This window comes from Salvelinus namaycush, chromosome 17 (assembly GCF_016432855.1).
Source record: "Salvelinus namaycush isolate Seneca chromosome 17, SaNama_1.0, whole genome shotgun sequence".
In the NCBI taxonomy this organism is placed as follows: domain Eukaryota; kingdom Metazoa; phylum Chordata; class Actinopteri; order Salmoniformes; family Salmonidae; genus Salvelinus; species Salvelinus namaycush.
The window spans coordinates 15,749,022-15,775,271 of record NC_052323.1 but is presented as its reverse complement, the minus strand read 5'-3'; the positions used below and the strand labels follow the sequence as shown (position 1 = coordinate 15,775,271).

At 43.6% G+C, this 26,250-nt stretch overlaps 1 pseudogene; it reads right to left on the bottom strand.

The window, feature by feature from the left end:
* Positions 1–682: 682 nt before the first annotated feature.
* The window catches only part of LOC120061964, a 63,612-nt pseudogene continuing 38,044 nt past the window's right edge, over positions 683–26,250 (bottom strand).

Sequence of the window (26,250 nt, the reverse complement as noted above, 5' to 3'; positions counted from 1 at the left end):
TTAAAGGCCCAATGCCTCTTTTATCTCAATATAAACTCATTTCTGGTTAAGAAGTACCTAACTGTTGTTTCACAATTTAAATTGTCAAAAAAAGACAAAAACAGCTTCTGTTCTCTTTGCTAAAGAGCAATTTCTCAAGCAAGTATTTTGCTAGGAGTGTCTGGTTGTCATCTGAGTGAGGGGCTTAATTGGACGAGCCTAATGGGAGGGATATGCAACCTGAAAACTAGCTGTTATTGGCAGAGGTTTGAAACTCTTTGTTATTGGTCTATTAACTTATACCACCTGGTGATGTCACCAGGCAGGCCAAAACTCCAACCCCCAAAACTCAATATTTTCAAACAGCCATTACACTAAAATGTAATTATCATTTTCACAGTATTATTCCAACCTCATTGTGTGTGAATATACAGAGTATACAAACACCTGCTCTTTCCATGACAGACTGACCAGGTGAAAGCTATGATCCCTTATTGATGTCACTTGTAAAATCCACTTCAGTGTAGATGAAGGGGAGGAAACAGGTTAATGGACTTTTAAGCTTAAGTGCCTTTGAACAGGGTATGGTAGTATGTGCCAGGTGCACCGGTTTGTGTCAACAACTGCAAAGCTGCTGGGTTTTTTCACGCTCAACAGTTTCCTTTGTGTATCAAGAATAGCCCACCACCCAAAGGACATCTAGCCAACTTGACAACTGTGGGAAGTATTGGAGACATGGGCAATGTAACTCAATATTAAGGTGTTATTTTCTTAATGTTTGGTATACTCAGTGTATATAAAGCACAGGAAAACCACTTCTCCTGGACCACTCAACCGTTTTTTAATTTGATAGATGGCAAATGAAAGATGCAGCAATTTGTATAACAAATTCCTTTAATACAGCTTGGTTTAATGCCAATATTGAGAGATGAGATACATTCCTTAAATCATCTTCTGCACATCATTTGTATTTAATAAACTCTAGAGAAAACAGGCGTAAAAACACTCAACTGTTAAGAAATACAGAGCTACTGTAAATGACAGTTATGACAGAATGTGTGTATGTGAGTGGTATGTGTACAGTACAGGGTCAGTATAAATGCATATGTAGGATATGGGGTGGCCCTCATTTCTTCTTCACTGACTCTGCTTTGGCTGCAGCCTCGGCACTCAGCCTCTCCTTCTCCTCCAGGAAAGTGTTATACTCTGCCGATAACTGAAGGTGGGATGAGAGGGAGGAAGGTAAGGCGAGACAGGGTGAGAGAGACAGGGCGAGAGAGAGGAGAAAATAAGAAAAAAGTGAATAAAGTGGCACAACTATTTTTATCAACGATACAGTGGTCCTAACTGAATAATGGTGCGTCACGACAGTACCATTTACCAATGATGAGAATGGCACTTAATTCCAGTCTATCAACACATATACAACCGTTCAAAAGTTTGGGGTCACTTATAAATGTCCTTGTTTTCCATGAAAACATACATGAAATGAGTTGCAAAATGAAATAGTCAAGACGTTGACAAGGTTATAAATAATGATTTTTAATTGAAATAATAATTGTGTCCTTCAAACTTTGCTTTCGTCAAAGAATACTCCATTTGCAGCAATTACAGCCTTGCAGACCTTTGGCATTCTAGTTGTCAATATGTTGAGCTAATCTTGAAAGATTTCACCCCATGCTTCCTGAAGCACCTCCCACAAGTTTGGATTGGCACTTCACCATACGGTCAAGCTGCTCCCCCAACAGCTCAATAGGGTTGAGATCCGGTGACTGTGCTGGCCACCCCATTATAGACAGAATACCAGCTGACTGCTTCTTCCCTAAATAGACTTTGCATAGGTTTGGAGCTGTGCTTTGTGTCATTGTCCTGTTGTAGGAGGAAATTGGCACCAATTAAGCGCTGTCCACAGGGTATGGCATGGTGTTGCAAAATGGAGTGATAGCCTTCCTTCTTCAAGATCCCTTTGACCCTGTAGAAATCTCCCACTTTACCACCACCAAAGCACCCCCAGACCATCACATTACCTCCACCATGCTTGACAGAAGGCGTCAAGCACTCCTCCAGCATCTTTTCATTTTTTCTGCGTCTCACGAATGTTCTTCGTGATCCTAACAGCTCAAACTTAGATTTGTCTGTCCATAACACTTTTTTCCAATCTTCCTCTGTCCAATGTCGGTTCTTTTGCCCATCTTAATCTTTTTTCCAATCTTCCTCTGTCCAATGTCGGTTCTTTTGCCCATCTTAATCTTTTATTTTTATTGGCCAGTCTGAGATATGGCTTTTTCTTTGCAACTCTGCCTAGAGGCCAGCATCCCAGAGTCGCTTCTTCACTGTTGACGTTGAGACTGGTGTTTTGCGGGTACTATTTAACGAAGCTGCCAGTTGAGGACTTGTGAGGCATCTGTTTCTCAAACTAGACACTAATGTAGTTGTCCTCTTGCTCAGTTGTGTACCGGGGCCTCCCACTCCTCTTTATTCTGGTTAGAGCCAGTTTGCGCTGTTCTGTGAAGGAGTAGTACACCACGTTGTATGAGATCTTCAGTTTCTTGCCAATTTCTAGCATGGAAAAGACTCATTTCTCAGAACAAGAATAGACTGACGAGTTTCAGAAGAAAGGTCTTTGTTTCTGGCCATTTTGAGCCTGTATTCGAACCCACAAATGCTGATGCTCCAGATACTCAACTAGTCTAAAGAAAGCCAGTATTATTGCTTCTTTAAAATCAGCAGAACAGTTTTCAGCTGTGCTTACATAATTGCAAAAGGGTTTTCTAATGACCTTTTAAAATGATAAACTTGGATTAGCTTACACAACGTGCCATTGGAACACGAGTGATGGTTGCTGATACGCCTATGTAGATATTCCATAATTTTTTAAAGCCGTTTCCAGCTACAATAGTAATTTACAACATTAACAATGTCTACACTGTATTTCTGATGAATTATGTTTTTTTAAATGGACTTTTTTTTGTGGTTTTCTTTCAAAAAACAAGGACATTTCTAAGAGACCCCAAACTTTTGAACGGTAGTGTACCTGGGAGTACAACAGAGAATGAGTTTTTCAATGCCAAGTATTGTTACAATATTAATGACACTGGGCACTTTGAGACAAGGGTCTTACTCGTTGACGATCTCAATGCCCAACGAGCGAGCCGAACCGATGATGCTCTTGACGACCGTCTCTAAGGAAGCATTCTGCATCTTGAAGGCCTCGTCCTGTGCCTTGACCTGAGCGATCTCATACACAGCCCTCCACAGACACCATCCCAGCTGTCTCATAGCCTAGAGATGGAGAAAGAGATGAGTCCAAAGTGGGAATTGGATGAAGAAACCGAGGGGAGCGGAGGTGGAAAAAAGAGAAGGAGCAAAGGAGCAAAAAGGAGGGCAGAGTGTGGAGGAGAGTGGGGGAAAAACGAGGAACTGATCAAAGGGAGGAGCTGGCGCGGAAGGAGGAAATCCATAATTCTCTTTCCTTAGCCCACCACTTTTCCCACTACCATCCTCCTGCCTGTAATTGCCTGGCTCAAAGCACCCCCCGATCATAAATATATCATCAATCAAAGAAGTCCAATCTCTGCCTCAACGCCCTGTGTGAGACGTCTGCCCGTCCGTATGGGCCTGGCCTCAGACAGCCGGCTACGGAGATTGAGTGAGGGGGGGGAAACCAGCCAACAATGTCCAAACCTTGCCGGTTTTACTGGCCCCCTTTCTGGATGCCAGTCACCTGCTTGAGGAAGTAAGACACTGTGGGTTGGCCGATCTTCAGGTCATACGTCCTGTCAGGCTGCAGTGAGAAAGAGTAAGACAGAAAGAGAGAAAGAGAAATCGAGAGAGTAGGTAAGAGAGAGTTCATTTTAGATGTGTTTTAATCCATCAATCAAGGTGTGATCAAAGTGGAACGGACGCTGTATGAAGTGGAAGTTGCTCTCACAGCCTCTGTTCTGCATTAACTTGTCAATGGAATTATCTAGCATCAGTGACCTCACAATGAAATGACACCATTTTTCTTCTATGAAATAGCCATTCGCTGGGATGGCCTAACGTTAGACACTGGCATCGATCTGGCGGACAATAGCAACATCCGAGAATTACTCTTGAATTAGGGATGGTGACTTTGTAAAATAGGAAGATTTGCTACTGCTCCCATCTTTTTGTTGAACAGGATGAGTCAGAGACAGGGAGAAAGAAATGAAGGAACAATGAACACAAGACTGATCGAGGCTGCAAGGTGCCAACAGCCCTGTGGCATGCCAGCGAGAGAGACACTTCCACTATACTAGCTAAACCAAGTCTGGGCAATTAGGCCTGGCTTGCAGTCGGCGTTCCAAATCATCCCAAAGGTGTTTGATGGGGTTGAGGTCAGGGCTCTGTGCAGGCCAGTCATGCAGGCCAGGCATTGTCATGCTGAAACAGGAAAGGGCCTTCCCCAAACTGTTGCCACAAAGTTGGAAGCACAGAATTGTCTAGAATGTCATTGGATGCTGTAGCGTTAAGATTTCCTTTAACTGGAACTAAGGGGCCTAGCCCAAACCATGAAAAACAGTCCAAGACCATCCTCCACCAAACTTTAGTTGGCACTATGTATTGGGGCAAATAGTGTTCTCCTGGCATCCGCCAAACCCAGATTTGTCAGTCAGACTAGACTGCCAGATGGTAAAGCGTGATTCATCACACTAAAGAACGCGTTTCCACTGCTCCAGAGTCCATTGGCGGTGAGCTTTACACCACTCCTGCCGACGCTTTCATCTATGGCTTGTGCTCGGCCATGGATATCCATTTCATAAAGCTCCCGATGAACAGTTATTGTGCTGACGTTGCTTCCAGAGGTAGTTTGGAACTCGGTAGTGAGAGTTGCAACCGAGGACAGACGATTTTTACGCGCTGTGCCTTTCAGCACACCGCGTTCCCGTTCTGTGAGCTTCTACCACTTCGCGGCTGAGGCGTTGTTGCTCCTAGACGTTTCCACTTCACAATAACAGCACTTACAGTTGACCGGGGCAGCTATAGCAGGGTCAAAATTTGACAAACTGACTTGTTGGAAAGGTGGCATCCTATGACAGTGCCACGTTGAAAGTCACTGAGGTCTTCAGTCAGGCCATTCTACTGCCAATGTTTGTCTATGGAGATTGCATGGCTGTGTGCTTGATTTTATACAACTGTCAGCAACGGGTGAGGCTGAAATATCCAAATCCACAAATTTGAAGAGGTGTCCACATACTGGTGTATATATAGTGTATTATATAAAGCATGACAAACAATACTCAGTAGATCGACACGGCAAGGGAAATTCTACTAGCATTGGGTCAGTAACCAAAAGGTTGCTGGATCGAATCCTCGAGCTGACAAGGTAAAAATCTGTCGCTCTGCCCCTGATCAAGGCAGTTAACCCACTGTTCCCCGGGCGCCGAAGACGTGGGTGTCGATTAAGGCAGCCCCCCGCACCTCTCTGATTCAGAGGGGTTGGGTTAAATGCGTTAGATACATTTCAGTTGAATGCATTCAGTTGTACAACCGACTAGGTATCCCCCTTTATATACACAAAAGGACATTTGGGTAGTGAGGAGATGCTTGTAGTGACCAACAGATGGAGCCCGTGAGTAAGAGCGAGGCTGCAGGTGGGTTGGACAAAGTTCTGAGTCTTTCTGTCAAAGTCAATGCCTATGGGGTTTACAAGGCTTAATCTGTTCCCTCATTAGATATTCCACATATGCACTGACATCAATGCATGTATAATTGCCTAGAGGACTTTGAAAATGATTAACAGAAAAATGCTGCTGTATGAGATATGAAAAATTAATACCATATGAAAAAAATCATAAAAGCCACATTATGATGATTCTATACTCTTTACGATGATTCTATCCTTTTATACGCGCTAAATTCTGGGAGACTTTTACGTCCCCCGGACAACGCTAGATTAATGAATGCAAACGGAAAAGCTTACTTCGGTGGAACAGTATGAATAATGGAGGTTCTTGGGTAATGGTATGCAGCCAGTGAAATCAGGCAGGATCTCTGAAAGGGTAAGCTGTAAGGGGCACGGCTGGGTACACTGAGTGAGTAGTATTTTTTATTTTTTAATACACCTTAACGTGAATCTTGATGGGCAGAGGAATTCCCTTCCTTGAGCTCTTCTGCCTTCTCGTTGAAGTTCTTGCAGAACTGGCCGATAGGGATGCCCTTCTGATGGAATCAGAAGGAGAGAAGACAGAGAGACGGGTGAAATGTTTTAAAATGGATGAGGAGTCTGGACCTGCAAAAACATCCATCCGATTGTCACTCATAGTGGGTGCAGCTCGCTGCTGGAATACCAATAACTGCTGGGGTCTGTCAATCAATCACAGGGCTTTTCAGAATGGGCTGAGTGTATGTGCACGCATGGCTGCCCTGGGGAGTGAGAGCATCTGCAGGTGTGTGTGGTGGTGTGTGTGTGTGTCGCTGTTTCTGTAGTGTGTGTGTGTGTGTGTGTGATTGTTTATGTCCGTCTGTCTGTGTTAAAGTGCACGTGTGTGTGTGTGTGTGTGTGTGTGTGTCAGGGGGGTATGACAGAATCCATGTGCGTGGCCGCTGAGTGGGAGACCTGAGATGAATGAGCCTGGCGTTTCCAGTGCCTGCCAGGCCAACCAGAGAGGAAGCTAAATGGATGGGTGACATTAAGTCAACACGCGCCACTGGCATTCCCCTCTCTTGTCTAGCCTACCTCCACACACCCATAGCACAATTAGCCATTTCTCAGAGTTGCATTGGGAGGCGTTGACTAATCAGCAATCTAATTACTGCCGTTGAAATTTAAACTGACCTTCAACAGCCATCTTTCCCCTAAGGCAACGGGCACGCTGTGATTGAAATGTTACTCTCAGAATAAGCAAATAACGAGAAACAGATTTTTGACCACAGTCTAATGGTGCTATGAGCTGCTGTGCTGCCGTGATGGACCATGTTGAACACTGCCTGCAGTTCCTAATTATGTCGCTAATGAAAAGCCATTCATCCCAGCAGACATTATTCAATGACAGGAGGATGAGGAGGACCTTTATTTGGGACTAACGGAGCAGAAAAGCTCTTAACATCTTCACTCTGAGAAAAAAACAACTATTGAATGTGAATCGATCCATCCATTTATCTGTCAATCCCATCCATCTATCTTACTGCCTCTATCACAGGAGGCTGCTGAGAGGAGGACGGCTTATAATAATGGCTGGAACAGAGTGAATAGAATGGCAACGTGTTGGATGTATTTGATACCATTCCACAGATTCCGCTCCAGCCATTATCACGAGCCCGTCCTCCCCAATTAAGGTGCCACCAACCTCCTGTGCTCTCCATGTATCTCAGCATTTATAGAAACCCAACCTGACTGAAGTTACAACGCACCGTGTGTCGTCACGACTCATATTGTTCCAGAGCAGATGAGAACCATTTGAATGATAAAACCTCAGTAATGAAAAGCCATAAAGTCCCTGGAGCCCATCCCCCCATGTCCCTCAGCTGCTTATTAACAGTAATCCTATGTCAACCTCACTTCTGTCTATTGCCTTCCCTCCCCTCCCTCCCATAAAACAACAGAGCTAAACAAACACATGGGGAGGAGGGGAGGACAGAAAGAAAACGTCTAATTAAATAAGGCTTAATATAAAGGCTGGGCTCCCCTTCTCTCTTCCTCGTTCCTTCTGTTCTCTCCAATAAGATACTGATCTGTCGGTTACTCTACGGCCAATGAAAAATGACACGAAAAGCCACACAGACTAGCAGAGACTAGAGGAGATGGGTCTAATGCCGTTATAAAGTGCTTAAGCATAGACAGAGGGACATGTATGCGGTCAGACAAACGGAGGGCCAATTATGCTAAAGAGAGGATGCCAGAGAGGAAGACATGAAAGGACCACAGACCAGCAGAGATGCTGTCCCATGGTGTTAGAAACAGATTAAAAGAACAGAGAAAGAGATGCAGAGAGAGAGAGAGATGCAGATGCAGCGAGAAAGAGAGCGAGAGATGCAGCGAGAGAGAGAGCGAGAGATGCAGCGAGAGAGAGAGCGAGAGATGCAGCGAGAGAGAGAGAGAGCGAGATAGATGCAGCGAGAGAGAGAGAGAGAGAGATGCAGCGAGAGAGAGAGAGAGAGAGAGAGATGCAGCGAGAGAGAGAGAGAGAGAGATAGATGCAGCGAGAGAGAGAGAGAGAGAGATGCAGCGAGAGAGAGAGAGAGAGATGCAGCGAGAGAGAGAGAGAGAGATGCAGCGAGAGAGAGAGAGAGAGATGCAGCGAGAGAGAGAGAGAGAGATGCAGCGAGAGAGAGATGCAGCGAGAGAGAGAGAGAGATGCAGCGAGAGAGATGCAGCGAGAGAGAGAGAGAGATGCAGCGAGAGAGATGCAGCGAGAGAGAGAGAGAGATGCAGCGAGAGAGAGAGAGATGCAGAGAGAGAGAGAGAGAGATGCAGAGAGAGAGAGAGAGAGATGCAGAGAGAGAGAGAGAGATGCATCGAGAGAGAGAGATGCAGAGAGAGAGATGCATCGAGAGAGAGAGAGAGAGAGAGATGCATCGAGAGAGAGATGCAGATGCATCGAGAGAGAGAGAGATGCAGATGCATCGAGAGAGAGAGAGATGCAGATGCATCGAGAGAGAGAGAGATGCAGATGCATCGAGAGAGAGAGAGATGCATCGAGAGAGAGAGAGAGAGAGATGCATCGAGAGAGAGAGAGATGCATCGAGAGAGAGAGAGAGATGCATCGAGAGAGAGAGAGAGAGATGCATCGAGAGAGAGAGAGAGAGATGCAGATGCAGAGAGAGAGAGAGATGCAGATGCAGATGCAGAGAGAGAGATGCAGAGAGAGAGAGAGAGATGCAGAGAGAGATGCAGAGAGAGAGATGCAGATGCAGAGAGAGAGAGAGATGCAGATGCAGAGAGAGAGAGAGATGCAGAGAGAGAGAGAGAGCGATGCAGATGCAGAGAGAGAGAGAGATGCAGAGAGAGAGAGAGATGCAGAGAGAGAGAGAGAGAGAGAGAGATGCAGATGCATCGAGAGAGAGAGAGAGAGAGAGATGCATCGAGAGAGAGAGAGAGAGAGAGATGCATCGAGAGAGAGAGAGAGAGAGAGAGATGCATCGAGAGAGAGAGAGAGAGAGAGAGAGAGATGCATGTAGGGCAGAATTGGGCCAATACCCCCCCCTCATTCGAATAGAAAAAAGAGCCATCAAATTTTACAACCATCTAAAAACAAGTGACCCTAAAACATTCCATCACACAGCTCTACAATGTCAAGAGATGAAACCAGAGAAGAGTCCCCTCAGCCAGCTGGTTCTGAGGCTCAGTTCACCAACCCAAACAAACCCCATAGAGCCTCGGGACAGCCCTCAGAAAATCTGGCCCAACCAAATCATCACAAAACAAAAAGAAAAATATATAACCTATTGGAAAGACACCACAAAAAATCAAAGTAAACTTCAATGCTATTTGGCTCTAAACAGACAGTACATGGTGGCAGACTATCTGACCACTGTGACTGATAGAAAACTGAGGAAAACATTGACTAGGTACAGACTCAGTGAGCACAGTCTGGCTATAGAGACCGGTCGTCACAGACAAACCTGGCTGCCCAGAGAGGACAGGCTGTGCTCACTCTGCTCCAGGGGAGAGGTAGAGACAGAGGTGCATTTCCTACTACACTGTGACAAATACTCAGACCTAAGAGCATATTTCTTTCCCAAAATTATAACTCAATACAAAGAATTTGAAACTATAAAAGATGAAGAAAAAATCAAATTTTATTGGGTGAAAAGCCAAAATGTGCAGTTTTGGCAGCCAAATATGTGTCCTCCTGCCACAACCTGAGGGACAGCCAGTGAAAAATGCAAAGTAATGTTGATAATATTTCCCATTTAGCTTAGTTTTGTTTTGTCTTTCATACCAGGTCATATGTCTTCTCAAATCATATTGACACTGGTCTACTACCATTGATTTAATGTATTGTTGTTCTGATTAATATTGTTGTTGTAGTTGTTGTTAATGGTAATCCCATGTACACTACTACTATTATTGCTGTTGGTCCCACCATTTATTTATATATAAATATATATATATATTTTGTATATATATACATATATATTTGATTTTGATTTTTCGATATGTATACTTTGACAATGTAAGTAATAATGAACTTGCCATGTCAATAAAGTCAATTGAATTGAATTGAGAGAGAGAGAGATGCATCGAGAGAGAGAGAGAGAGATGCAGCGAGAGAGAGAGAGAGAGATGCAGCGAGAGAGAGAGAGAGAGATGCATCGAGAGAGAGAGAGAGAGATGCATCGAGAGAGAGAGAGAGAGATGCATCGAGAGAGAGAGAGAGAGATGCATCGAGAGAGATGCATCGAGAGAGAGAGAGATGCATCGAGAGAGAGAGAGAGAGAGAGATGCATCGAGAGAGAGAGAGAGAGATGCATCGAGAGAGAGAGAGATGCATCGAGAGAGAGAGAGATGCATCGAGAGAGAGAGAGATGCATCGAGAGAGAGAGAGATGCATCGAGAGAGAGAGAGAGGCATCGAGAGAGAGAGAGATGCATCGAGAGAGAGAGAGATGCATCGAGAGAGAGAGAGATGCATCGAGAGAGATGCATCGAGAGAGATGCATCGAGAGAGAACGATGCATCGAGAGAGAGCGATGCATCGAGAGAGAGAGCGATGCATCGAGAGAGAGAGCGATGCATCGAGAGAGAGCGATGCATCGAGAGAGAGCGATGCATCGAGAGAGAGCGATGCATCGAGAGAGAGCGATGCATCGAGAGAGAGCGATGCATCGAGAGAGAGCGATGCATCGAGAGAGAGCGATGCATCGAGAGAGAGCGATGCATCGAGAGAGAGCGATGCATCGAGAGAGAGCGATGCATCGAGAGAGAGCGATGCATCGAGAGAGAGCGATGCATCGAGAGAGAGCGATGCATCGAGAGAGAGAGATGCATCGAGAGAGAGAGAGCGATGCATCGAGAGAGAGAGAGAGCGATGCATCGAGAGAGAGAGAGAGCGATGCATCGAGAGAGAGAGAGAGCGATGCATCGAGAGAGAGAGAGAGCGATGCATCGAGAGAGAGAGCGATGCATCGAGAGAGAGAGAGCGATGCATCGAGAGAGAGAGAGCGATGCATCGAGAGAGAGAGCGATGCATCGAGAGAGAGAGCGATGCATCGAGAGAGAGAGCGATGCATCGAGAGAGAGCGATGCATCGAGAGAGAGCGATGCATCGAGAGAGAGCGATGCATCGAGAGAGAGAGAGATGCAGCGAGAGAGAGAGAGATGCAGAGAGAGAGAGAGAGATGCAGCGAGAGAGATGCAGATGCAGCGAGAGAGAGAGATGCAGATGCAGCGAGAGAGAAAGATGCAGATGCAGCGAGAGAGAGAGATGCAGATGCAGCGAGAGAGAGAGATGCAGATGCAGCGAGAGAGAGAGAGAGATGCAGATGCAGCGAGAGAGAGAGAGAGATGCAGATGCAGCGAGAGAGAGAGAGAGATGCAGATGCAGCGAGAGAGAGAGAGATGCAGATGCAGCGAGAGAGAGAGAGAGAGATGCAGCGAGAGAGAGAGAGAGAGCAGCGAGAGAGATGCAGCGAGAGAGAGAGAGAGAGCAGCGAGAGAGATGCAGCGAGAGAGAGAGAGAGAGCAGCGAGAGAGATGCAGCGAGAGAGAGAGAGAGAGAGCAGCGAGAGAGATGCAGCGAGAGAGAGAGAGAGAGAGAGCGAGAGAGATGCAGCGAGAGAGAGAGAGAGAGAGAGAGCGAGAGAGATGCAGCGAGAGAGAGAGAGAGAGAGAGAGCGAGAGAGATGCAGCGAGAGAGAGAGAGAGAGAGAGCGAGAGAGATGCAGCGAGAGAGAGAGAGAGAGAGAGCGAGAGAGATGCAGCGAGAGAGAGAGAGAGCGAGAGAGATGCAGCGAGAGAGAGAGAGAGCGAGAGAGATGCAGCGAGAGAGAGAGAGAGAGAGAGCGAGAGAGATGCAGCGAGAGAGAGAGAGAGAGAGAGAGAGCGAGAGAGATGCAGCGAGAGAGAGAGAGAGAGCGAGAGAGATGCAGCGAGAGAGATGCAGAGAGAGAGAGAGAGAGATGCAGAGAGAGAGAGAGATGCAGAGAGAGAGAGAGATGCAGAGAGAGAGAGATGCAGAGAGAGAGAGAGATGCAGAGAGAGAGAGAGATGCAGAGAGAGAGAGAGAGAGAGAGAGATGCAGATGCAGCGAGAGAGAGATGCAGATGCAGAGAGAGAGAGAGAGAGAGAGAGATGCAGATGCAGCGAGAGAGAGATGCAGATGCATCACCAACTCCATCCTGGTCTCTAGTTTGGGCGAATGGAATGTCACTTTGTTACAGAAGAGTTTCCCGCCCAAAACTTCAACATCTAACAATGGACACTGGGACAGTATATTTCAACATCCGAATGTTGGGAATGATGAGAGATGGAATATGGAAAATGAATGTATATTTTGTGATGTCATTAAAAGTTGTATGAAGACGTTATAACAAAAACATTGTAACTTAAAGACCTTTTACACTGTGTCCATCTGGTTTACATCCTTTACGTTGTGTAGAAAAATCAAGGATAAAGAGAATGTTTTTGTGACGATAAGATTGTGATTTTAGTTCTCTAACGAGATCATAGTAAATGATGATACCATGCTTCGTAACTAGCCACGCCCCAGGGAGCCCAGGGAGTGTGTCAGCATGACGTAAACGCCCCGCTGCAGCTTGGCCCACATTAGTCACGACCCCGGAACGCAACACAAGGTTGAAGACAAAAGAACCTCTAACAATACAATGCTACTGTTGAGTAGCTGTTCTAAGTACTGTATCTAAGACAGTGAATTTAAGTATGACCATCCGGTTATTCTCTTCAAATCATCGTTGCCCTCACCCCCACTCCGGGATCATCGACATGGCTGATTAGCCGTCCTCAGAAGACCACTCTTCCAGAACGAGTGCAAGTAAACAGACAACTAAGAAGAAGGATATTGTGACCTCGTGAACAATCAGAGACTTACACCTGAGAACGAAGGTGAAGGCCATCCGAAGAACTGGGGCCCAATCGAACCCTTCTCACAAAGCGGAACCCTGCCCACGAAGGCCTGAGCCCAACGAAGACCTCCAACACGTAAATACATTCATGACTTCTTACCCAAAGAGCGGCAGTTCGGGGCAAGGTATTAGGGCTACTGTAAGCATAGTTTCCAAATGTATCCAAGTGTTGCTTCTCTTTCTCTCGCTAACTCTCCATCTTGTGTAACAAGTGTCATATTGTGTTAGTCCGCTAGGGACCTGTTGTCATCGTATTAAGTTACTAATCAATAACCTACACCGCGTGTGTGTGTGTGTATCATATGTTATCATGTAGTTTCTTCGTAAAATAATCAAATCAATGTGTGTGGTATGGAATGATCAGTGAGACTCGGGTTTGTGCAGATTCACGAAGTCTGCAACGGTCAGAGTGGGACTGATATGAGGAAATTATTAACTAGTAACTGTTATATCTATATATTCTTGAGTTTAATTCGGGAGACGGTAACTCGTTAACTTCCTCTTAATAGGGGGCGCTATTTTCACTTTGGGAAAAAATCGTGCCCAAATTAAACTGCCTCGTACTCTGTTCTAGATCATACAATATGCATATTATTATTAATATTGGATAGAAAACACTCTGAAGTTTCTAAAACTGTTTGAATTATATCTGTGAGTAAAACAGAACTCATTTGGCAGCAAACCTCCAAACAGGAAGTGAAAATTCTGAAAATGGGGCTCTGTGTCAGGGCCTGCCTATTCAACTGGCTTATATTTATGGATCTGTATGCACTTCATACGTCTAGCTTCATGTGAGACCGAATGAGAGCTTTTGGAGTGACAGGTCCGCTCTTTTGTCAGTATTCAACTGCGCACCAGGGAACCTCACATTGTCTTCTGAAATGCGTTAGGTATACACGACGAAATGGTCCGGCTCTGATTTTATTGGATACATATGAGAAAAACATCATAAAGTAGGATTTTCAACCGAGTTTGACCAGTTTATTCAACGTTTATTGGGACTTTTGGAATTTTTCGTTCCATGCGCAAAGATTTCTTGGACATGTGCCCTCCACATGGCTAGCCAAAGTTGCCAATTCTACAGAAGAAATGGACATTCTAAAACAAAACAACGATTTACTCTGGAACTAGGACTCCTTGCACAACATTCTGATGGAAGATCATCAAAAGTAAGAGAATATTTATGATGTTATTTCGTATTTTTGTGGTTTGTGTTGGCTCCAACAAGGCGGAGAATTGTTGGGCGCTGTCTCACAATATTGCATGCTGTACGTTGTACTAAAGTTATTTTAAAAAATCTAACACAGCGGTTGCATTAAGAACCAGTGTATCTTTCATTTGCTGTACAACATGTATTTTTTAGTAAAGTTTATGATTCGTTTTTTGGTTAGATTACGTGACTGTCCAAATTTTCTCCGGACAATTTGGTGCATCATGGCTACGTATTCACAATGTAAAACCACGATTTGTACCTCTAAATATGCACATTTTCGAACAAAACATAAATGTATTGTATAACATGATGTTATAAGACTGTCATCTGATGAAGTTGTTCAAAGGTTAGTGATTAATTTTATCTCTATTTGTGGGTTTTGTGAAAGCTATGTTGGCGGTGAATAAATGGCGTTGTGTGTTTGGCTATTGTGGTGAGCTAATATAAATATATATTGTGTTTTCGCTGTAAAACATTTTTTTTTTATCGGAAATGATGGCTGGATTCACAAGATGTTTATCTTTCATTTGCTGTATTGGACTTGTGATTTCATGAAATTATAATATATGATATCCCTGTCGCGTTAAGCTAGGCTATGCTAGTCAGCTTTTTTGATGAGGGGGATCCCGGATCCTGGAGAGAGAAGCGGTAGAGGTTTTAAACAACTTTTCCCGTGGTGCCCCAAATTCCTAATGAGTTAATTGTTACATGATTAATTTAATCTAATAACAATTAAACGTAGTAGGTAATTATTCAATGAATAACAGTCATCACATTAATGATAGTCACGTCACGACAACCCAATAGAATCCCCATACTTTAACGATAACAGCTTCTCCATCCTAGAGGGGGAGATCAACAATTCCCAGGCTCAAGGACATGTACAAGTCTGTGGCGACCTAAATGCCAGAACTGGACAAGAACCCGACAGACAACCTCAGCACACAGGTTGACAAACACCTACCTGGAGGTGACAGCATTCCCTTCCCCATATGCCCCCCAGACACAATTACGACAACATAACCAACAAAAACGGGTCACAACTCTTGCAGCTCTGTCGGACGGTATGTACATGGTTAATGGTATGCTGAGGGAACTCCTATGGTAGGTACATCTAATGCTCATCTCTTGGCAGTAGTACTGTAGAAAACTTTAGCACTGACCTCAACCCAGAGTCAGTTCACAGTCAGTCCACTGACACCCCTATCAGACCACAGCAAAATCACACTATACTTGAACAGAGCTTTGCTCAATCATGAGGCATCAAAGCCAAAGGAATATTAAGAAATGCTATAGATGGAAGGAAAGCAGTGTTGAAATCTACCAAAAAAACAATTAGACAACAAATTGAATCCCTTCTTGACAATTTCCTGGACAAAATGTTTCACTGTAATACTGTAATAGTGAAGGTGTAAATTTGGCAGAAGAAAACCTAAACAGTATATTTGACCTCTCAGCTTCCCAATCAAATCTAAACATTTAAAGCAGACAACCTAAGAAAATTAACAACAAACGGATTGATGAAAAATGCTAAAACCTAAGAAAGAAATTGAGAAACTTATCCAACCAAAAACAAAAAGACCCAGAAAACCGCAACCTACGTACAGTATGGTGAATCACTAAAACAATACAGAAATACACTACGGAAAAAGGAACAGCACGTCAGAAATCAGCTCAATGTAAATGAAGAATACATAGAATCTAATGTGAGCGGACCAAGTAATTGGGCGTCACTCTAAAGCGGGAAGGTGGAACAAACGAGTCAGGAGTAGATTTTCTTGATTGAACAAAGTTCTATATTGAGGGCATTTGGTCAACACAAACACTCCAACATAATCAATGAAAATCTCCAAAGGAAAAAACATACATCTTCTTCTCCAGATCAAACAGGAACACAATACGATTGTCTTTAAACTACAACAAAAGTCACGGGATTGTCACCGTCCTAATGGTTCTTCATAGATCGCTCCTCTGTCTCGGTGGCCATCTTCCAGAGATAGTTCTTCCCCCTTCTTCTGCTGGTTCCATACTCTCTCTTATAGGGGAAGGAGAATATCTCATTAGTAGTGTCAGCTGTGCTCAATTGCCTCTGGTTACCTTGTCTCCCATGCCTTGTTGGGCTACCATCCGTGAGCCCAGCCTGCCCTCTGGTGGTCCTTCCACACTAACCACTTCTGGGAAAATAGGAAAACTCTAAACAAACAACACAGAGTGTTATCTATCTAAAACGGGGATGTATGGATAAACCACTTCTCCAATCTTTTTGGCTCGATGACAAAGAACAAACAGCAAAAACATATACAAAATCTTAGAATCAACTATTAAAGACTACCAGAACCCACTGGTTTCTCCAATTATAGTGAATGAACTACAGAACAAAATACAAACCCTCCAACCCAAAAAGGCCTGTGGGGTTGATGGTATCCTAAATCAAATGATAAAATATACAGACCACAAATCCCAATTGGCTATCCTTAAAATTTTTATCATCCTCAGCTCTGGCATATTCCCCAATATTTGGAACCAAGGATTGCTTGGTTTCCACAAAAGTGGAGACAAATTTGACCCCAATAACTACCGTGGGTTATGCGTCAACAGCAACCTTGGGAAAATCCTCTGCATTATTATTAACAGCAGACTCATACATTTCCTCAGCACAAAATTTGTACTGAGCAAATGTCAAATAGTTTTTTACCAAATTACTGTACGACAGACCACGTATTCACCCTGCACACCCTAATTGACAAACAAAGTCTTATCATGCTTCATTGACTTCAAAAAAGCTTGACTCAATTTGGCATGAGGGTCTGCTATACAAATTGATTGAAAGTGGTGTTAGAGGAAAAACATACATTATAAAATCCATGTACACAAACAAGAGTGTGGTTAAAATTGGCAAAAAAACACATTTCTTCCCACAGGGCCGTGGGGTGAGACAGGGATGCAGCTTAAGCCCCACCCTCTTCAACATACAGTACCAAGTCAAAAGTTTGGACACACCGGCTCATTCAAGGCCTTCTCTTTATTTTTACTCATTTCTACATTGGAGAATGATGGGGAAGACATCAAACCGATGAAATAACACATGGAATCATGTAGTAAACTATAAAGTGTTAAACAAATCAAAACATTTGCGATTCTTCAAAGTAGCCACCCTTTGCTTTGATGACCGTTTTTCACACTCTTAGCATTCTCTCAACCAGCTTCATAAGGTAGTCACCTGTCACCACAATTAACCGGTGTGCCTTGTTAAAAGTTAAATAATGGAATTTCTTTCCTTCTTAATGTGTTTGAGTCAATCAGTTGTGTTGTGACAAGGTAGGGGTGGTATACAGAAGATAGCTCTATTTGGTAAAAGACCAAGTCCATATTATGGCAAGAACAACTGGAATAAGCAAAGCGAAACGACAGTCCATCATTACTTTAATACATGAAGTTCCATGAACTTTGAAAGTTTTTTCAAGTGCAGTCACAAAAACTATCAAGCGCTATGATGAAACTGGCTCTCACAGCTGGCCACAGGAAAGGAAGACCCAGAGTTACCTCTGCTGCAGAGGATACGTTCATTAGAGCTACCAGCATCAGCTATTGCAGCCCAAATAAATGCTTCAGAGTTCAAGTAACAGACATCTCTACATCAACTGTTCAGAGGGGACTGCGTGAAATCAGGCCTTCATGGTCGAATTGCTGCAAAGAAAGCACCACTAAAGGACACCAATTAGAAGAGGAGTTTTGCTTAGGTAAAAAAAAAACACAAGCAATGGACATTAGATCGTGGAAATTTGCCCTTTAATCGGGAGTCCAAATTTGAGATTTTTAGTTCCAGCTGCCGTGTTGGAACCACAAAGCAGCCAACAAGTGCTCAGCATATGTGGGAACTCCTTCAAGACTGTTGTAAAAGCATTCCAGGTGAAGCTGGTTGAGAAAATGTGAAGAGTGTGCAAAGCTGTCATCAAGGCAAAGGGTGGCTACTTTGAAGAATCTAAAATATATTTTTATTTGTTGAACACTTTTTGGGTTACTACACGATTCCATATGTGTTATTTCATAGTTCTGATGTCTTCACTATTATTTGACGATGTAGAAAATAGTCAAAATAAAGAAAAACCCTTGAATGAGTAGGTGTGTCCAAACTTTTGACAAGTACTGTATATATCAACGAATTGGCGAGGGCACTAGAACAGTCTGCAGCACCCGGCCTCACCGTACTAGAATCAGAAGTCAATTGTCTACTTTTTGCAGATGATCTGGTGCTTCTGTCCCCAACCAAGGAAGGCCTACAGCACCACCTAGATCTTCTGCACAGATTCTGTCAGACCTGGGCCCTGACAGTGAATCTCAGTAAGACAAAAATAATGGTGTTCCAAAAAAGGTCTGGACCACAAATTCCATCTAGAGCACACAAAAAACAATATATACCTCAGCCTAAACATCAGCGCCACAGGTAACCTCGACAAAGCTGTGAACGATCTGAGAGACAAGGCAAGGGCCTTCTATGCCATAAAAATTAACACAAACTTTGACACACCAATTAGTATCTGGCAAAAATAATATTAAATGTGTTATAGAACCCATTGCCCTTTATGGTTGTGAGGTCTGGGGTACGCTCACCAACTAAGAATGCTCAAAATGGGACAACCACCAAATTGAGAGACTGCATGCAGAATTCTGTAAAAATACAACGTAAAACACCCAATAATGCACGCAGAGCAGAATTAGGCCGATACCCGCTAATTATCAAAATCCAGAAAAGAGCCGTTAAATTCTACAACCACCTAAAAGGAAGCTATTCCCAAACCTCCATAACAAAGCCATCACCTACAGACAAATAAACCTGGAGAAGAGCCCCCTAAGCAAGCTGGTCCTGGGGCTCTGTTCACAAACACAGACAGACCCCACAGAGCCCCAGGACAGCAACACAACTAGACCCAACCAAATCATGAGAAAACAAAAAGATAATTACTTGACACATTGCAAAGAATTAGCCAAAAAACAGAGCAAACTAGAATGCTATTTGGCCCTAAACAGAGAGTACACAATACCTGACCACTGTGACTGACCCAAAATTAAGGAAATCTTCGACTATGTAAAGACTCAGTGAGCATAGCCTTGCTATTGAGAAAGGCCGCCGAAGGCAGACCTGGCTCTCAAGATTAGACCAGCTTTGTGCACACTGCTCACAAAATGAGGTGGAAACTGAGCTGCACTTCCTAACCTCCTGTCAGATGTATGACCAGAGACACATACAGTTGAAGTCGGAAGTTTACATACACTTAAGGTTGAAGTCATTAAAACTCGTTTTTCAACCACTCCACAAATTTCTTGTTAGCAAACTATAGTTTTGTCAAGTCGGTTAGGACATCTACTTTGTGCATGACACAAGTAATTTTTCCAACAATTGTTTACAGACATTATTTCACTGTATCACAATTCCAGTGGGTCAGAAGTTTACATACACTAAGTTGACTGTGCCTTTAAACAGCTTGTAAAATTCCAGAAAATGATGTCATGGCTTTAGAAGCTTCTGATAGACTAAATGACATAATTTGTGTCAATTGGAGGTGTACCTGTGGATGTATTTCAAGGCCTACCTTCAAACTCAGTGCCTCTTTGCTTGTCATCATGGGAAAATCGAAAGAAATCAGCTAAGACCTCAGAAGAAAATGGTAGACCTCCACAAGTCTGCGTCATCCATGGGAGCAATTTCCAAACGCCTGAAGGTACCACGTTCATCTGTACAAACAATAGTACGCAAGTATAAACACAAATGGGACCATGCAGCAGTCATTACCGCTCAGGAAGGAGACGCGTTCTGTCTCCTAGAGATGAACATACTGTGGTGCGAAAAGTGCAAATCAATCCCAGAACAACAGCAAAGGACCTTGTGAAGATGCTGGAGGAAACAGGTACAAAAGTAGCTATATCCACATTAAAACGAGTCCTATATCGACATAACTTGAAAGGCCGCTCAGCAAGGAAGAAGCCACTGCTCCAAAACCGCCATAAAAAGCCAGACCACGGTTTGCAACTGCACATGGGGACAAAGATCGTACTTTTTGGAGAAATGTCCTCTGGTCTGATAAAACAAAAAAAGAACTGTTTGGCCATAAAGACCATCATTATGTTTGGAGGAAAAAGGGGGATGCTTGCAAGCCAAAGAACACCATCCCAACTGTGAAGCACAAGGGTGGCAGCATCATGTTGTGGGGGTGCTTTGCTGCAGGAGGGGCTGGTGCACTTCACAATAGATTGCATCATGAGGGAGGAAAATGATGTGGATATACTGAAGCAACATCTCAAGACATCAGTCAGGAAGTTAAAGCTTGGTCGCAAATGCGTCTTCCAAATGGACAATGACCCCAACCATACTTCCAAGTTGTGGCAAAATGGCTCAAGGACAACAAAGTCAAGGTATTGGAGTGGCCAATCCAAAGCCCTGACCTCAATCCTATAGAACATTTTGAGGGCAGAACTGAAAAAGCGCGTGCGAGCAAGGAGGCCTACAAACCTGACTCAGTTACATCAGCTCTGTCAGGAGGAATGGGCCAAAATTCACCCAACTTATTGTGGGAAGCTTGTGGAAGGCTACCCAAAACGTTTGACCCAAGTTAAACAATTTAAAGGCAATGCTACCAAATACTAATTGAGTGTATGTAAACTTCTGACCCACTGGGAATGTGATGAAAGAAATAAAAGCTGAAAGAAATAATTCTCTCTACTATTATTCTGACATTTCACATTCTTAAAATAAAGTGGTGATCCTAACTGACAGGGAATTTTTACTAGGATTAAATGTCAGGAATTGTGAAAAACTGAGTTTAAATGTATTTGGCTAAGGTGTATATAAAAACTTCAACTGTATTTCCCTCAGATTACACAGGCCCACAAAGAATTTGAAAACAAATCCAATTTTGATAAACTCCCATATCTATTGGGTGAAATACCACAGTATGCCATCACAGCAGCAATATTTGTGACCTGTTGCCACAAGAAAAAGGGCAACCAGTGAAGAACAAACACCATTGTAAATACAACCTATATGTATGTTTTGTACTTGAACTATTTGCACATCATTACAACACTATATAGACAATGACATTTGAAATGTCTTTATTATTTTGGAACTTGTGTGTAATTTTTACTGTTCGTTTTTTATTTCACTTTTGGTTATTATCTATTTCACTTGCTTTGGCAATGTAAACATGTTTGCCATGCCAATAAAGCCCCTTGAACTGAATTTGAGAGCGAGAGAGAGCGCGAGGTGCAGAGAGAGAGCGCGAGATGCAGAGAGAGAGCGCGAGATGCAGAGAGAGAGCGCGAGATGCAGAGAGAGAGCGCGAGATGCAGAGAGAGAGCGCGAGATGCAGAGAGAGCGCGAGATGCAGAGAGGGAGCGCGAGATGCAGAGAGGGAGCGCGAGATGCAGAGAGGGAGCGCGAGATGCAGAGAGGGAGCGCGAGATGCAGAGAGGGAGCGCGAGATGCAGAGAGGGAGCGCGAGATGCAGAGAGAGAGCGCGAGATGCAGAGAGAGAGCGCGAGATGCAGAGAGAGAGCGCGAGATGCAGAGAGAGAGCGCGAGATGCAGAGAGAGCGCGAGATGCAGAGAGAGAGCGCGAGATGCAGAGAGAGAGCGCGAGATGCAGAGAGAGAGCGCGAGATGCAGAGAGAGAGCGCGAGATGCAGAGAGGGAGCGCGAGATGCAGAGAGGGAGCGCGAGATGCAGAGAGGGAGCGCGAGATGCAGAGAGAGAGCGCGAGATGCAGAGAGAGAGCGCGAGATGCAGAGAGAGAGCGCGAGATGCAAGATGCAGAGAGAGAGCGCGAGATGCAGAGCAGTGAACAGACAATGACATGCCAGACAGTGAACGTGGGCACAAAGGGAAAAAAAACAACCTATATCAGGCAACAGACTAGTCACCATCATTTTAATGAAAACATTACCTGAGGGTGCCAGTCATTGGGGCGTTTTAAGATGACAGGGTGAGTCTCCTTGTCACCCCGGCCCTTTTTAATAGCCTAATTGAAGTCATTATTTGGATTGAGCCGTGTTGGTAATTGTAAATGAGACTCTTTAAACTGGCAGTGGAGGCTGGCATGCCATGAAAGCAAGGTTAACTCGGCTCCCTGACTTCCCATGACATTTAGAGCAGAGAGAGTGAGAGCAAGCGACGCTGAGCATTTGCACCCTGGCCAAATAGCCAACCCTGCTCCACGCTCCCTCTCCATCTGAACATTCAAATCATTCCACAGTCCGAGATGAGCGGCCAGCTCTCTCTCTCTCTCTCTCCTCCTGTACCATGACTGATTAGACTCCAGAGCGCAAAATGGCTGGAACCCATCACCCAAGGCGAGCCTACACATTGTCGAGTGAAGGGGATATTTAACTCCCTCATCTTCAAAGAGTTTCTCTGAGATCCTGTCTGTGCATCAGGATTAAGTGCTAATCTTTGGCGATATTTTAGCTGTCAGACGCCACAGCGACAGTAGTGAGTAATTGCTCCAATTTATTTCCAGATCCCAGGGTTGTTATATATAATAATTAAGATCGCAATTAGGCATATGCAATTAAAATCTTGGAAGTGTCCGTCTGACTTGACCCTCACACCATATTCTCTCCACTATGCTTGTCACTCCTCATGTTAATGTGATTGGCCTTTCAGCTTCACTAACTCTTTTTAACAAGATATAGCGAGCACTGACATGAGCGAGAGAGAGAGAAAGGGTAACTGTGAATGTGTATGGACAGAGAATGAAAGAGAGAAAGCGAAGAAGGAGAGATAGCCGGGAGGTAGATTTGAGTGTTCAGCGTGAACCGTGATCATCAGGATTAATATTTGAACAATGGAAAGGTTCATTAGACCAAGGTGAACAAGGGGAGAAAACAGAAGTACAGAGAGGCACCACAGGAGATCCTCATGAAAGTGTGCGAACGCAAACACACATTTAAGTGTGCTAGCTAACATTGTGTATAATAGTATTTGTATCTCAGTGGCTCTGCATTGCTAGTTGGTTAGCTTGAGCTACCTGTAGATTCATGCAGGGTATCAAAGTTATGAGTTGGGATTATGGAAGGCTGGACAATAGAATGAGTCAAAATGAACCCAAGGCTGAAAAATGGCAAAAGAACGTTGGCTAAGCTGGAACACTAGCACGAGCCCATAGCAAATGAATGGAATCAAACGTTCGCAAAGCCTGTTTTGACTGGAGTGACGCTTAGAATTCCATTTTGCCTAAATGGCACCAAAACAATGTATCCCTTTCTTTTTACCACTACCATCTGTTCTTAGGACGAAACTAAAAAATAACTTGGGTAGAAAGTAAAACATCCGCACCTCAATGGTGCCAAGTGTGCTTATGTCTGCATAATGAGGAAGTAGGGAAATAAAGTCCAGAAAGTCAGAAGTTGACTAGCGTTTGATGACAACGGAATACACTGCCCAGCCTTACATAATTAGAAAGAGGAGATTCTCATGATTAAAAATGGTGTCCGACTAAATTACACATTGCGAGATATTTGGCGAAATAGACAGACATACACTACCGTTCAAGTTTGGGGTCACTTAGAAATGTCCTTGCATTTGAAAGAAAATGACATTTTTTGTCCATTAAAATAACATAAAATTGGTCAGAAATACAGTGTAGACATCGTTAATGTTGTAAATGACTATTGTGGCTGGAAACGGCTGATTTTTTATGGAATATCTACATAGGCGTACAGAGGCCCATTATCAGCAACCATCACTCCTGTGTTCCAATGGCACATTGTATTACCTAATCCAAGTTTATCCTTTTAAAAAGGCTAATGTATCATTAGAAAACCCTTTTGCAGTTTTGTTGCCATGGTCCTGATTAAAGCAGCAATAAATAAAAAAATGTCCTTTGGACTAGTTGAGTATCTGGAGCATCAGCATTTATGGGTTCGATTACAGGCTCAAAATCGTCAGAAACAAAGACCTTTCTTCTGAAACTCGTCAGTCTATTCTTGTTCTAAGAAATGAAGGCAGTTTCTCACATGGAATAGCGAAGAAACTGAAGATCTCGTACAATGCTGTGTACTACTCTAAACAGTTGGTGTTAAAATACACCAGCTATGCTATTTTGGACCACCAGGCTGCTGATATCATGCAGGCTTTATTTTTTGTGTTTATACTTTTTCATAACAACAATGACAAGTTTAATGTCGGACGACAATAGAATGTTCATGATGTCACTGCAACAACTGTCTACAGACATGTCGATAGATGTAGTATAAACCAGCTTTTAATCTTCAAATCTTTGGTTGTTTAATACACTACTGTACTCACTCTGTTTAGCACATGGCCTCACATGTGAATCCTTAAAGAGATGGGTGGGGCTAAGGCTTAAGAGGGTGTGAACGATGCTGAACGTGTACAAAACGCTGTGAAGTATTTGTAGTTAACCGTATCAGTAATGTTAGTTCATCATATCTGAGATGTAGCTCCGCCCACTGGTGAAGTGGAGCAGAGCATGCTGGGCGATCTCTAGCTCAGAGAAGATCAGCTCGAGAGAAGTCAAGCGAGAGAAAGCTCCAGCCACCCGTGTTAACCCACCAGTTAGCTTTCATTGTGTTAGCCAAGGCCAGTGTGCATCCTTATTACATATTTCATATCTTTCGGGTGTTTATGTCTCTGCGACAATGTCATATTTATGGTTACACTAATTAGTAGTTTCTACTGCGAGCTAGCTACTGTGAGCTGGCTAGCTCTGTTATGGTGGTTAGAGCATTGGGCCAGTAACTGAAAGGTTGCGGGATCGAATCCCCGAGCTGACAAGGTAAAAATCTGTCGTTCTACCCCTGAGCAAGGCAGATAACCCACTGTTCCCCGAAGAAGCGGATGTCGATTGGTTCAGAGGGGTTGGGTAAAATGCGGAAGACACATTTCAGTTGAAGGCATTCAGTTGTACAACTAACTAGGTATCCCCCTTTCCCCCATATAATTTTGGACATTTAACCCTGTATTTGTATAGGATAAATGTCCCCAAGTGCGTAGTTTATATGCCCTGTAATTGTATACGTGTATGGTAAATCATTATATGGGTATAACATTGCATTTCACTGTTTAGAGGTATTCAAGTTCATTGTAGCCCTGTACTGAAGATGGTCCTATGCTTTGTAGTACACGTGCGGCAGCACCCTTTTGATCTCAAATTAGTACACTTAGAGTCACGTTTTATTGAGCTGTATGTTATTGCCATGCATATTGTTTATAAGAGATTGTATTCTGTCATTCACCATCTTTATTTCTCTCTTTACACACACACACGCACACACACACAGATTGAAGCAAGTTGCCAGACCACTAAGTACCTTAGCAGATCCATACTCTATACACTGTGCTGTTCCGTGCCTGTGCATCTTCAGCGTTATTAAACCACCTCAATTTGAATCCTACCGGTCTGTCATCTGTGCCTTTACCAGCACATGGGAGCAAACACAAAGTAAAACCTAACCTAAAGAATATACAGTCCACCAAGTCCTCACTTACAGAATGGGTGTAGACTAGAGGTCGACCGATTAAATCGGAATGGCTGATTAATTAGGGCCGATATTAAGTTTTCATAACAATCGGAAATCGGTCATTTTGGACGCCGATTTTGCATAATTTTTTTTTTTAACACCTTTATTTAACATTCTTAAAATCAATACACAGAAGTATATATATTTTAAACCTGCATATTTAGCCAAAAGAAATCCAGGTTAGCAGGCAATATTAACCAGGTGAAATTGTGTCACTTCTCTTGCATTCATTGCACGCAGAGTCAGGGTATATGCAACAGTTTGGGCCGCCTGGCTCATTGCGAACTAATTTGCCAGAATTTTACGTAATTATGACATAACATTGAAGGTTGTGCAATGTAACAGGAATATTTAGACTCATGGATGCCACCCGTAAGATAAAATACGGAACGGTTCCGTATTTCACTGAAAGAATAAATGTTTTGTTTTCGAGATGATAGTTTCCGGATTCGACCATATTAAGGACCTAAGGCT